The sequence below is a fragment of the Panthera tigris genome, chromosome B2 (assembly GCF_018350195.1).
Source record: "Panthera tigris isolate Pti1 chromosome B2, P.tigris_Pti1_mat1.1, whole genome shotgun sequence".
NCBI lineage: Eukaryota > Metazoa > Chordata > Mammalia > Carnivora > Felidae > Panthera > Panthera tigris.
In genome coordinates this window covers 104,249,778-104,263,399 of record NC_056664.1, presented here as the reverse complement: position 1 = coordinate 104,263,399, position 13,622 = coordinate 104,249,778, and the positions used below count along the sequence as shown (strand labels likewise).

Below are 13,622 nucleotides of genomic sequence, written 5' to 3'. Positions count from 1 at the left end.
TTCAGAATGGTGGCGGCTCCACGGCAATCTCCAGTACAGATTTGTACTCAGAAGCACTGATGTTTTGCTTCTACGGGGACATACAAATGACTTTATTAGACACTTCCAGAGGGGTGTGCCATGGCTGGAAAGGTGGATCAGTGAAGGCCCCATCAGGAGACAGAAACCACACAATCGTTTCAATAAGGAAGGTTTAACATGAAACATTATTAACTATTTATAGGGTACTAGCTACTAAGAAAGGAGAAAATGCTAAAGAATATCCTGGGGCTGAGGGAGAATACCCAAAGAAAAAACACACTTTGAAGAGGGTCTCTCTTCCCAAGGCTGAGGTTCAAACATCTTTGGCGACATGTGATTGCAGCCCGTGGATGCTGAAAAAGGCCTCTGCGTTGTCAGGCTGAGATGGGTGGGTAGGGAATTATGGATCAAAACCAGTGAGCAGAAATCCCCCACTGGGGTTAAGGTGGACTGAGGCTGGCAGTGAGGAAACCTTGAAATCATGGCCAGAACTGAGAAGTGAGTGCCACTGGGTATACGAAGCACTGCCAGTCACCGTTTCCTGTAGGAGGAAACCAAGAAAAGGTGCCCCAGAGCCAGGAAGAGAAGTCTGTCCTCCCGCTGTGTCCCTAGAGACCCTTCTACTGGCAAAGGAGAAATGTTTGTGAGATCTATCTCCAGCATCACTAGCAGGGCAATGATGAGTCGGTTTGGAGCTGAGAGGCAATACTCTGACAACCAGCACAGAAGGCATGAGTCAGTAGGATTGTTACATACATTTCCATGGCTGTTGTTTACTTTGGCGGCTTCATGTTTGACCCATCCAAAAGGCTTGCCCACCCAGGAACTATTCTTCTAAGAAGCTGGCCAGTGGAAGGGAGATGTGATGAGAGGGAAGCTGCATCCTTCTCCCAACAGGGTGCTGTCAACTTTTTGCAAATGGGGATGCAAAACAGACTGAAGAGCATCATTTTCAATATGCAAACATCTGAAATAAAGACTTTCCATTAAAACACTGAAAGTTATTAAATACAGCCACTGGTTCGTTACGAATTTCTCTCTAGCCAGATCTGTTCTCCCTCCCACAACTATGAAATCTACTCTCTCCATTTATTAGTGCTAAAAGTGCCATTAAATGACTTTGTGGGCCAAGGGCCCAGAATACGACTGCCTAATAACTTGTGCTCTCTTCTCTAGAAGTCCAAAGAAGTGAGATGCAAGGCACAATGGTGGATTGGCACTTCAGCTGCCACCCAGTGAAAGATGTAACGGGGTTTAGACTTACCCGCTGTGTTAGGGCTTCATAAGCTTCAAATGGACCAGGTCCATTTTCTGAAATATGCCAAAGGTGAAACTTAGTTTTCTTTGTAGGAGGCAAGAGTTGCAATCACAATGAGTAAACAAACATGACAGAACAACTTTGGAAAGGTAAGGGAATCCAGGAGTATCCTTACCTAGAACATTTTTATTGTGAAAAAAAGAGCCACATAAGTCTGAATTTTAGCTTAATGTTTTAGTCTGTGAAACACAATTTTATTGTGTTTTGTGCCTGCTGATCTTCCAAGAATTTGCTCTTGACCAGCTTTTTTTTTTTTTTTTTGGTATATATTTCTATTCTCCATCTAACCGGAGCCAAAGTATTTTACAAAGAATGGAAATAATGTAGAGTTTTCTTGGGTTACTTTGATTTGACACTTGAGTGAAGTTATCTTTCATCTCTGGAAATTTTTATTTCCCCATCCTGTCTGTAAGCTTTTCAAAGGGAGGGATAATTTCAAACATTCTTGGGGTTTGGCCCACGGTGCCATGGCAAACCAGTACATTGTAGACATTCATTAAGAATTGTCTAAATGAATTTGGAAAATATTCTAGATCTTTTCCCTCATGTGCACACTGCTGCTTCTCCTATTCTGTCCAGGAGAGGGCAGTGGTCCACATTCATCTCCAAATTAAAGCCTGCCTTCCATCCTGCCCTGATTTCTACTACCTGCAGAAGCTCTCTTACTTCAAGCAATATTTACCACATACAAAATCCAGTGCTGTACTGGGTGTCATATGTGACTGATGGACCACGGGAATCTGCTCCTGAATCCAAGACTACACGGTATGTTAGCTAACTTAACAATAAATTATTGAAAGAAAGAAAGAAAGAAAGAAAGAAAGAAAGAAGAAAATGGCACATTAAGCCACAAACTAGAAAGAAAGAAAGAAAGAAAGAAAGAAAGAAAGAAAGAAGAAAGAAAAAGAAAATCCAGTGCTCCAAAAGTGCCTGTGGCTCACCATAACCAATTTACAATAAAAAGATTAGAAGTGCCATGGGATCCTGGACAGGAAAATATTCTCATTAAATAATAGACAGTGAACGCATTTTGATAATTTTATTGAAAGTTTCATCCCCTCCCCCCACCCTGCTTACTTATATGACTGTAGAAAGTTTCAGGAGAAGGGAGAGATTCAGTCTTGCCCCTTTGAGGTCAATTGTGATTGCAAAATGCAAGCACTAAATAGATAATCAAATCATTAGAGATTACATTTTACATAATTTACTCAACAGGCATATATCACTTCCAGTTTATTATGAGGGCAAATAAAAAGTACAGTTATACCTTTCTCTAGTATAAAATCTAAAAAAGTCTCCTTAGTTGCACACACAAAAAATATACTTTCTAAACCCATTTATAAGATTTCATTAAGAGAGGTTAAAGAGAAAATTGAGCATTTAAGTAAATCATTTCCATTTATTATAGAAAGTATTTGAAATGTATCCTAAAACTCATCATAAAGCCAAAAATTGTGTTGAATGTTTGGGTTATGTCAGGTCATAGTGGTTGACTGTAATGATATTCTGGGACACACCAGCTGGCCCCATGGAAAAGCAGAAATCGGGAAATCCCTCAGTCTACCCTGTCATGTCAGTAGCAGGTATCTGTGGTTGCCTCCTCCGGTCCTCGTCATTTTGGTGACTCAACTATTCTCTGCTGATTTTGCTCTTCAGCTACCTGCTAACATCTCTCTATTCTTTATCTTCTCTCCACCTGAGTGACTCTGCTGCCTCAGGACTTCTCCTTACCCTCTTTTAGTCTCTCCTCTCTGGGTGTGTCTTCTGTGAGTCTCTGTGTCTCATATTCAAAGTCCCAAAAAGAGCCTCTAACCTGTCTTCTGTGAGTACAGACTTCATGCCACACGTCTTCTGTGGCCAAGCTGTGGACTGAGTGCCCAGGCTCTCAGATGCCCATCCTAGTCCATTATCTGTGATCAGAATGGCAGTGTAATGAGACACAGAGTCTGGCCATCCTAGAGAGCCCTCCAAGAAGGGGGTTGGGGTACGAAAAACGTTCTGAGATTTCCCCAAATGGGACAAAGCAATTGGCAAAGACCATATTCTTCCTGTCTAGGAAATTAGCAACATTTATTTATGAGTCTTACTTTACCTATGAACCCTGTGCTTGTGTTATTTGTCTTACTGATGCTGGTGTTTGTTTCCTTTATTCCAGAGGCTAGAATTCCTGTATAGAAGAGTATAGCAGGCTCCATTTAGCATGCTAACTATAAGGTATTGAAATAGAGAGAATTGTCTTTGTTATGTATTTTGCAGATAATAAGTAAGCAAACTTTAAAAAAAAATGCATCCTCTGGGAAGCAATCTGAGCCAAAACACGTTATTTGTTGAAAGTAAATATTTTAGACCATTAGCAAGAATGGGGCAGGGGGTGGGGGGGAGGTACATTTCTCAGAACAGTAAATTCAGAGGGAAGCTTCAGTGGATGGGAGCCAGCCAGATTCTCCTAAGCAAAATGATGTTGTGCTACAACAGACAGTATTAGGTTTCCTTTTGAATTTATTCTAAAGGAACCAATCATAAAAGTTTGTTCTGGTCCTTTAATCCCATGGGCCTTTTGCTTTTGTTTCTTTTTCTAAATCTTTTTCAGTTCCTTCTCTTGGCATTCTCTGTCTTTTCAGAAAATGTTACCAGATATGACCTGATTTTTTTATGTGAATAGGAAAACTGCCCAGGTGAAATTAACTTGAACCAGGCCATGCAAGACAGAGACATCAGCATATCTTAGGTTTTTTCTTTCTCTTAAAAACAAAACAAAACAGGTTTTATTCCTTATGCTTCTGTATTTTACTTTCCTTCCATTCTTTTTCCAGATTGTATTTGGCTTCCTCCATTTTCTAAACAATGTACAGGTTTAAAAGGAATACTTTCCCTAAAAGGCCTATTTCACAGTTCTGGGTGTAAGCCTAAGTGTAATGCACCCAGTACAATGCACAACACTTGAATTGTGTCAACATCCTGATTCTATGCACAAAATCAGGAGACTTTTCTCAGTCCTTTGAATGTTTTGGGTTTTTTTGACCAGGATGAAAATTTAGATCTCAGTTTTAAAGTTGCCTCCATTCCCACCCCCCCTTTCCCCCTCCCCCACCCGCCAACCCCCCACACCCCTGACACACTCTCCTCCTTCTTACACACAATTTGCTTGAAGGGATAGACTAAAAAATGCAGCCTGAATGGCATAGAACAGAGGGGAAACTTGGAACCTTTTTATTATTAGGCAACCCCTGCCCTTTGTTAAAATCTCTCATTGATGTGGAGGTCAGGTTTTTGCTCATGATCCTCTCAAAGGTGACTCATCTCATCAAGGCTGGGAGCACTTCACAGCCCCTGTCTCGCTGTCAGCATCACTCCGTGATATGCCCTGGCTCAGCCTTCTGCCTTCCAGGACACGGAATGGAAGCTTTGTGCTCCCCACACAGATGCTCATGGAGGGGAACTTCCCTTCAGCTCAGATCTGCTCCACCTCAGGCAACTCAACGCTGTGGGCAAGATAATCTCCAGACAAGCTGGATAATCTGGGCGAGAAGAGAGGAGAGGGTGGAGGGAGGCTACCACTGGTTTCACCTACCTCAGACACCCTATAGTTGTGACTGTCAGTTCAAAGATATGCCCCCACAATCCTAAAGTATTTAGGTGTCTTGCCACTGTTTTATACTAGAATAATCTGTAAATAGATGTTTGAGAAGGTGGCCATGATTGTATGTGCATCCCACCTCCACCCAGAAAATTGAAGTGGGAAACTGAGGTCCTGGAATGGCAGAGTCCTCACAGTCTAGGTTGGATTTGGGACCCAGGCATCCTTCACCATGTGACCTGTATGGGGAGCGGATGGGGTGAGGAGAAAATGAGTGAAGAGCTCAGTAATTAATCCAAAGGGTCTGGACGGAACTGGAGAGTGAGTACCGGAATGGCAGAGTCCTCACAGTCTAGGTTGGATTTGGGACCCAGGCATCCTTCACCATGTGACCTGTGTGGGGAGCTGATGGGGTGAGGAGAAAATGAGTGAAGAGCTCAGTAATTAATCCAAAGGGTCTGGATGGAACTGGAGAGTGAGTGTTCACAGGTGACAGGACGCAACTGGAGACCAGGTCACTAAGAGCACTTCCCAGTGTGGTTCCGGGGGGGCTGGATCCTAAGGGTAAAGCACTGTAGGTGCCTTCGCCTTCAACACCTTCCCAGGATTCCTGTTCCTTTTCATCCTTCAACTGAACAATGGAAGCTAATCAGACTAAGCCTAAATAGAACATCTTTCTTTGCTTTTAATTTTTAATTTAAATTCAAGTTAGTGAACATATAATGTAATAATAATTCCAGGAATAGAATTTAGTGGTTCATCACATACTTATAACACCCAGTGATCATCACAAGTGCCCTCCTTAATGACCCTCACCCATTTAGCCCAGCCCCCCACCCAACACCCCACCATTTAGCCCAGCCCCCCACCCAACACCCCACCAACAACTCTCAGTTTGTTCTCTGTATTTAAGAGTCTCTTATGATTTATCTCCCTCTCTGTTTTTATCTAATTTTTCCTTCCTTTCCCTTATGTTCATCTCTTTTGTTTCTTAAATTCCACATATGAGTGAAATCATATATTTATCTTTCTCTGACTGACTTATTTCACTTAGCATAATACACTCTAGTTCCATCCACGTTGTTGCAAGATTCCATTCTTTTTCATCACTCAGTAATATTCCATTGTATATATATACTTCTTTATCCATTCATCAGTTGATGGACATTTGGGCTCTTTCCATACTTTGGCTATTGTTGATAGCGCTGCTATAAACATTGGGGTGCATGTGCCCCTTCCAATCAGTACTCCTTTATCCTTTGAACAAATACTTCGTAGTACAATTGCTGGGTCATAGTGTATTTATTTTTAATTTTTTGAGGAACTTCCATACTGTTTTCCAAAGTGGCTGCACCAGTCTGCATTCCCACCAGCAGTGCAAAAGGGTTCCTCTTTCTCTGCATCTTTGCCGACATCAGTCACTGCCTGAGTTGTTAATTTTAGCCATGCTGAGAGGTGTGAGGTGGTATCTCATTGTGGTTTTGATTTGTATTTCCCTGATGAAGAGTGACGTTGAGCATCTTTTCATGTGTCTGTTGGCCATCTGGATGTCTTCTTTGGAAAAGTGTCTATTCATGTCTTCTGCTCATTTCTTCACTGGATTATTTGTTTTTTGAGTGTTGACTTTGATCAGTTCTTTATAGATTTTGGATACTAGCCCTTCATCTGATATTTCATTTGCAAATATCTTCTCCCATTCCATCGCATTCTAGATATAGAATCTGTTAATCTTTGCTATTAATTACTATTTTTCAAAGGCTAACTCACAAGTTAGTGTTAGGGGCCTATGGAATTGCTTTACTTTTTCCACTTTTTCCAACATATGATACAAAAATAAGTGGGAGCCCTTGATAAACAGGGATGGAATTCCATGGAAGTCACAGCACAACACCACACAACATTCCAGAGAAGGCTGGCCTCACAGCTAGCTGAATGTCAGGCCGTTTTCCTACTGAGTAACATTTGTGAGCAGAAAAGGAGTAGAAAAAAATTAAATGGAAAGAAAAACTCTTTATAGTCATAAAATTCTCCATATTTAAAAAACAGTTAATATTAACGGCAAAAGGAACTCATCAAGTATTTTGAGAAATCTTCCCATTTGGGCCAGAAATATAGCAGATGGATTATTAAAACTAATAAACTTGCTTAAAGAAATATAACCATTTAGGCTTAATTCTCTTCTCTGAGTAGGCAGAACTGCCTTACATAAACACCCACACACTCGATCTATTCCCCTTTGTACCCCTGGGAGGGGTGAAAGAAGAAAAGTGTAGGAAGTTTTCTTTTGTGGAAAAGCATGTGTGCATAACCACAAGGTCTGTGGATTCTGCAGACTGATCAGGCCTAACCCAGCAGACCACATACTCGCAGCAGCATTCCAATACGAAAGCAGGGCACCTGCAGGGAAATTACCCATAAGTTTTTATTATGACTACATTTGTGTTGTATTCTTTTTCCTTTAGTCACAGGGAAGTGTCTCTGAAGGCTCAATTGTCAGTAAATTCTGCAAGTTATCCCCCCTTACCTGTGAATGTCCATCGTCCAGTTCTGTTTATGATCAGGTCTTATAGGAAATCTGGCTGTCTCTAGGCGTCTTACCTCCTTGGCACTATTACCAAAGATGCTCCAGGGGAAAGTTATCAATGTTCCAGATATCTCAGCACATGAAAATCTAGGCTGTCTTAACTTTCCATTGGAGAGTCTTTGTTTTCTTTTTCTTAACTCATTTGGATGAGATTCATGAGAGCCTTACTTATGAAACAAACCAAAGCGTGTGCACTGAAAATAGCATTAGTGTCGGAAGCATTTCGTTACTGTAACTATCGACAATGAAATTTCTTACCAGGAGATGAAAACTGCTGAGGAAATACTCTGGGACCCCAAACCTCAAAGGCTAAAGCAAGGTCCATCTGAGCCTAAGAATTCAGAGACACTAGGGAAGACATTCACGCTCTGGGGCCTCCCTGCTTAGTGCATTCTTGTCAGAAGAAAGATTTTGTCCAAACTTGCCTGGACCTCCCAGTGATGCTCCAGGGTAATGACTCTCAATCCTTATTGCCCTACAGAATCGCCTACAGCTTTTCCAAAACAAAACAAAACAAAACAAAACAAAACAACAACAAAACAGATGCCCAGGCCCTACTTTTGACCTATTGAGTGGGGTCTCTGGAAATAAGACCCAGGCATCAAAACTTTGAAAATGCTCCCCAAGTGATCTTTATGTGCATCCACTGATTTAAAGCAAGAGTTTGCAAACTGTGTTCCTTGGTTAGTGCTCCAGGGTGATTGCTATAATGGCAGGGAGGCATGGGAGGCCTGCTATTCCTCCAGACCCTCAGTCCAAATTCTTCCAGAGTTGCCTCTCATTTTATCTCTTTTACATATTTCAAATAAAAGAAAATGTCATTGGAACAAAAGTAGATAGTCTTGATTGAAACAAAGCCCACCCAACACTGGTTTGTGACTCTATATTTTTTTTAACTATTTCCTATACAGGGTCAGTGAGATTCACTCATAGTTAGCCAGGTGTTTAATGAAGTGAGATTTTTAAAAATGCCAATTTCCACCCTTCATGTTTCCTCCCATGATGCAAATACCAAAAAAAAACAAAAAAACAAAAACAAAAAAACCCAGGGAGAAATAAACTTGCTCTGTTGATAACATCAGCAATCATTATTAATACAGACGCACATCTGTTCATGTTAAAATCTAGGAACAAAATGTTGTTACAATGCAACTAGAAACCATTTTATGGGTTATGTACTCTGCCCAAAGATGTATATATTTTGAGGTATTATTCTTAAGTGGAATTACTCATATCATCTGAATTCATACGTATCTTACCTTATCCTATTCTTGGAAATGATTTGAAGAATGGGATTAGATGAAATAACTAATTCATTTTCCCCATTTTCATTTCAGTTTTCATTATAATTTAAAACTTTTAAAGATTTTTCTCTAGCATTAGTGCAGCTATATGATCAGGAACTCTGTAAAAAATATGGCTAGTTCATATGGACAGACAGAAAGACGGCTCTAAAGATATAAAAATTAGAGCTTATAGACTATTCTAAATCTTGTATGAACTTTATATTGCTAAAGATTCCTTCTTTATCAATTATCTTTAAAAAATTTTTTTAATGTTTATTTTTGAAAGAACGAGTGGGGGAGGGGCAGAGAGAAAAGGAGACACAGAATCTGAAGCAGGCTCCAGGCTCTGAGCTGTCAGCACAGAGCCCAACACGAGGCTCAAACTCATGAACTGTGAGATCACGACCTGAGCCGAGGCCGAATGCTTAACCGACTGGGCCACCCAGGCGCCCCAATTATCATTTTTATCTAAGGAAATATTAGGAAGGTGACCTTATTGATATAGTGAACCAGAAGCATAGTTTGAGCACAGCTATCCCAAATGATCTGGGAACTCAGAGTAGAAAAGGATGGGAGAGAGGCTGGGAACCTTGGAGTTGGATATCAATTGCCAGGAGTACAGCAAGAAGTCCATTGATGGAAGTCATGTGCTACTGGCTATGAGATTTAGGACAGAAGAATTGAAAGAAACTCAGAGTACTAATTCAACACTGTAATCACCATGAGGAAACACGCTTTTAAAGATTAAATAAAAACTTGATATTACACCAACGTGAGACAACACTTATGTGGTAGAAGTTAAGAGCTCAGACAAATCCAGGTACGAATTTAGGCTCTATTCTCTTACCCGTGGCTTAACCTTGACCTTTCTGAACTTTAGTGTTATTCATAAAAATAGAAACAATAATACCTCCTCCCCAGTATGGTTGGGAAGGTTTCAATTTAATCATATGTAAAGTATCCAGCACATAACAGGTTGTCAATAAACATTAATTCTGCCTTTCCTCCTTAGCGGAAGTGCAAAATTTAGAATATGATCCCTCTTCCAGGTGCACAAATGTTCTTTCTGCATAATTCAGTTTTAACCAACTGAACACTGAAAATATTTTGTGAAGCTGCCTAAGAGCAGATTTCCTTCAAAACTCAAATATGACATTGTGTATTTGCAATAAGTATTTTGCAACCCCAAAAGGGATTTAACTAACTCAATGCTCTTGATCAAAACCCTATTCAAATGGGCATAAGTACACTTGCCTTGCCTGCAACTAATGAAGACTTCTTTCTGGAGCTTCCCTCCTTGCTCGGGCTCCAGCCCCAGTAGCTCAGCTTACCCTTTTGTCTCTCTTAAAGTCTCACTATGTCCTGGGACACACCGTGAAGCTGGTGCTATAAACGATGAGAACTGGAGCCCAATCCTTCCTTATGTCAGCTCCTCGGAGCAGTGTAGGCTCCCTTGGGAACTTTGGGAAATTGAATATATGATACCAATCGAGACAGCAACCACACAGAGAAATCATCCTTGCAGCCGCCACATAAGAGGTGCGTGTACCCATCCACCGCTCCTCTCTCTTTACCTCCTAGGTCACAGGCTACGAAGGTCAAAATGTCAAGTATAGGCTCTATTCTAGTTGCATGGGCAGACTGAGGGAAAAGAGAAGGTAGAAATAGATGAAACAAGAATCAAAACCACAAGATTAACTTAGGTTTTTAAAATTATTATTAAATAAATGAAAATCCAATAGGAGCATAGCAGTGGCTTCGTTCTGAATTCAAAACCACAAGGTTTCTTGAAAATCATGTAGTGCAATAAGGAGAATGAAGGGAAATTCACAAACTCCATTTTCTTGAAACCGAAGAAAATGTTTCTTCATAATGAAGAGTATGCCTTGGAGCAGGGAAAACTGATCCAAAAGACCCATCTGAAGGCAGATTTAGTATCTTTAAAGACTTTAAAGATGTGAAAATATAGGCCAAAGTATCGTGTTAGAAATAAATCGGGATGGCATTGGATTTCTCCTCAGCAACATTCAGTGACAAAAGAAAATGGACTAACATTTAAAATTTACCCAAGTAGAGAAAGTGTGAACCAGCTAAGCTGCTCTTCAAGTAGAGAGCAGGCCATTTGAATATCTAAGAATTCAGGGAATAGTATTCCCAAGAACCTTTTCTGAGAATGATACCAGAGGGTAAAATTCAGGCAAGCAGGAGTTGATTGACAACACTTCAGCAGAAGAACTGAGGTGAGCATATAATTCATTTCATTGCATAACTATTATGGAAATTTTCAAGCATACACAAAGGTAAAGAGAATGTACCTGCTGTCCAGCTTCAATAAGTATCAATATTTTGCCAATCTTGTTTCATCCTTCAGCTACCTCCCCTTTTTGTGACAAAATATTTTAAAGAAAATTCTAAACATTATGCTAATTCATACAGAAACATTTCAATATGAGTCTCTAACTGGTAAGGACTTTTTAAAAAAAATATAAAGTACCATGCTATAATTACACATAACAAGGTATATATTTTATATACAGGTCTTTGATTTATAATATTATTATAAATAATTCCCTGAAATCATCTAATATCCATTTAATACCATTCATATTTCCCTAAATAGCACAAAGATACCCTGTTATAGTTGGCTGTATGAAGCAGGTTATACATAAGGCCCATGTGTTGCTTCTGGTTGTTACGTCTCTCGTGTCTCATTTTTTCTCTTTTTTTCATGCCATTGGTTTGTGAAAAACTGGGTCATGTGTCAAATAGAATGTCCTATATCATAGATTTACTTGGTCGCTTCTTCATGGTGCTAATTAACTTGCAGATTTTTTGCCTGTATTCCCTATAAAGTGACAAGTTGGTCTAATACCTGATTAGATTCAGACTTAATTTCCTAGGAAACGATACTTGACAGGTGACGCTGTGTACTTACTCTTGCACTGCATGGCATAAGGGGACACAGAATATTGGGCTATCCCATTTTTAGGGACGCTAAGGGAGATAAGTGGCCTCATGTGACACAGTCCCCATCCCACTATGCTTTCACCTAGTACTTTAGAATTCATTTAGATCCATTACATCACTAGGGGTTGCAAAATGGTTATTTTCTAATTCTGAAAAGCTCTACAAATAATAAAATAATAAAAGAAAAGTTGAATGATACAAAATTGATGTGCATAAAGAAATAATTTTTTCATGGACTGGAATAACAATGACTGAGAAGACATCATGGGAAAAAGAAGCCATTAACTATAGCCTACAAATGCGGGAAACTTACAAAATGTGTGAGGAAATCTTTAAAATATTTCTAAAGGACAAAAGGTAGCCTTGAATAAATGGAAAATAAATGGAAAGGCACCCCATGTTCCCAGACAGGTTGATAACAACACAACAAAGGTGTCTAATTCACTAGCGTTGGGGTGGAGCCCAAGATTCTCTTTTAGCCTGCCTTCCCCAGTATGGCCTGCTTTGTGCTTTAAAGCAGTTCTCAAGAAATGATCCCTGGACCAACAATATGAACTCGGTTACACATGCAAATTCTCTTGCCTCGCTCCAGACCTACCAAATCAGACACTCTGGTCTCAGCAGTCTCTGTTAACAAGCCCTCTGGATGATTTTTGCATGAGCTGAAAGTTTGAGGACCACTATCTCTAGTGCTTCTAAAATCTAAGTTGCATAGAAATCACCTAAGATTCTGTTAACCGGACTGGATTCAGCAGGTCTGGGATGGGGTCTGATTCTGCATTGCTAACAGACTCCCTAGTGATGCTGATGCTGATGGTCTGAAGACAACAGTTTGAGGAGCAAGACTAGAAAAACAATCTGTTTCTAGTTTACTCAAGGCCAACCTACCCTGTGCCCTCTGCTCCCATTTTGTTCTAGGTATTAATGACAAATCATGTTACTCCTCTCAGTAACATGTTTATTTTAAACAGAATTTAACCCACAGAAGTATGTTCCTCTCGAAACACATTTAACCAGAAATAATTACAAATTAATCTCAGGCTTTAGTGAAGCAATTTTGGAGAGAAACGTATTCAGCATCTATCAAAGCATGCCATAGAGGACATACTGCTAAATGGAATCTAGAGGAGAAAACTACTAAGGAAAAGCTTATGTATAAGGAGAATCTTTGTGTAAATCTATGTATAATCCAGTTTGTATAAATCCAGTTTGCCTCTACTTTCTCTCCCTTAATAAATTCTTATTTTCATGTATTAGGTTTGGTGTAGGCCCTCGTATTGCTTCATAGTGCCCCAAAATTTGGTGGCTGAAAACACCAAACATTTATTTAAGCTCATGATTTTCTGGGTCAGAGATTTAGAGAGTGCCCTACAATGTCTGCAGCCTCAGAAGTGGTGGCTCAAAGTCTGAATGGCTGTAATGGCTTCTTCCTCTCCACTTGGCTGGCTTGGCCAGGCTGAGCATTACCAGAGACAAGTCATAAGATGCAACATTTCCACAATCTGGCTTCACTTCTGCTATAGTCTATTGATTCACTAAGGCCAGATTCAAGGGGAGAAGGATAAGACTCCATCTCCCAGTTAGAGCCATTGAGCCACATTTCGTTTACCATGGTTAGTTTTGATTAGAGTGAAACCCAGAAGGACCAAAGATGCAGTGAAGTTGGTTTGGTTAGAATCAACGTAAATGAAAAAAAAAAAAAAAATGCTAGCTTTAAGACCTTCTTTGAAAGCTCACAGGCTCAGGAGAGCCTGCGGTTCACATTTCTTCCCCACTCTGCCTTCAGTGACCTCACCTTGGAAACTTGAATCTGCGTCATAGAAATTGGCAAACATTTCACATCAGGGTGTTTTTTAGGAGCCATTTGTT

General features: G+C 40.1%; 1 protein-coding gene across 1 annotated transcript in view; it reads left to right on the top strand.

Annotated features, from left to right (window-relative positions):
• Positions 1-13,622, top strand: part of TRAPPC3L (trafficking protein particle complex subunit 3L) — a 39,604-nt gene that overhangs the window by 12,716 nt on the left and 13,266 nt on the right. The window lies entirely within an intron of this gene.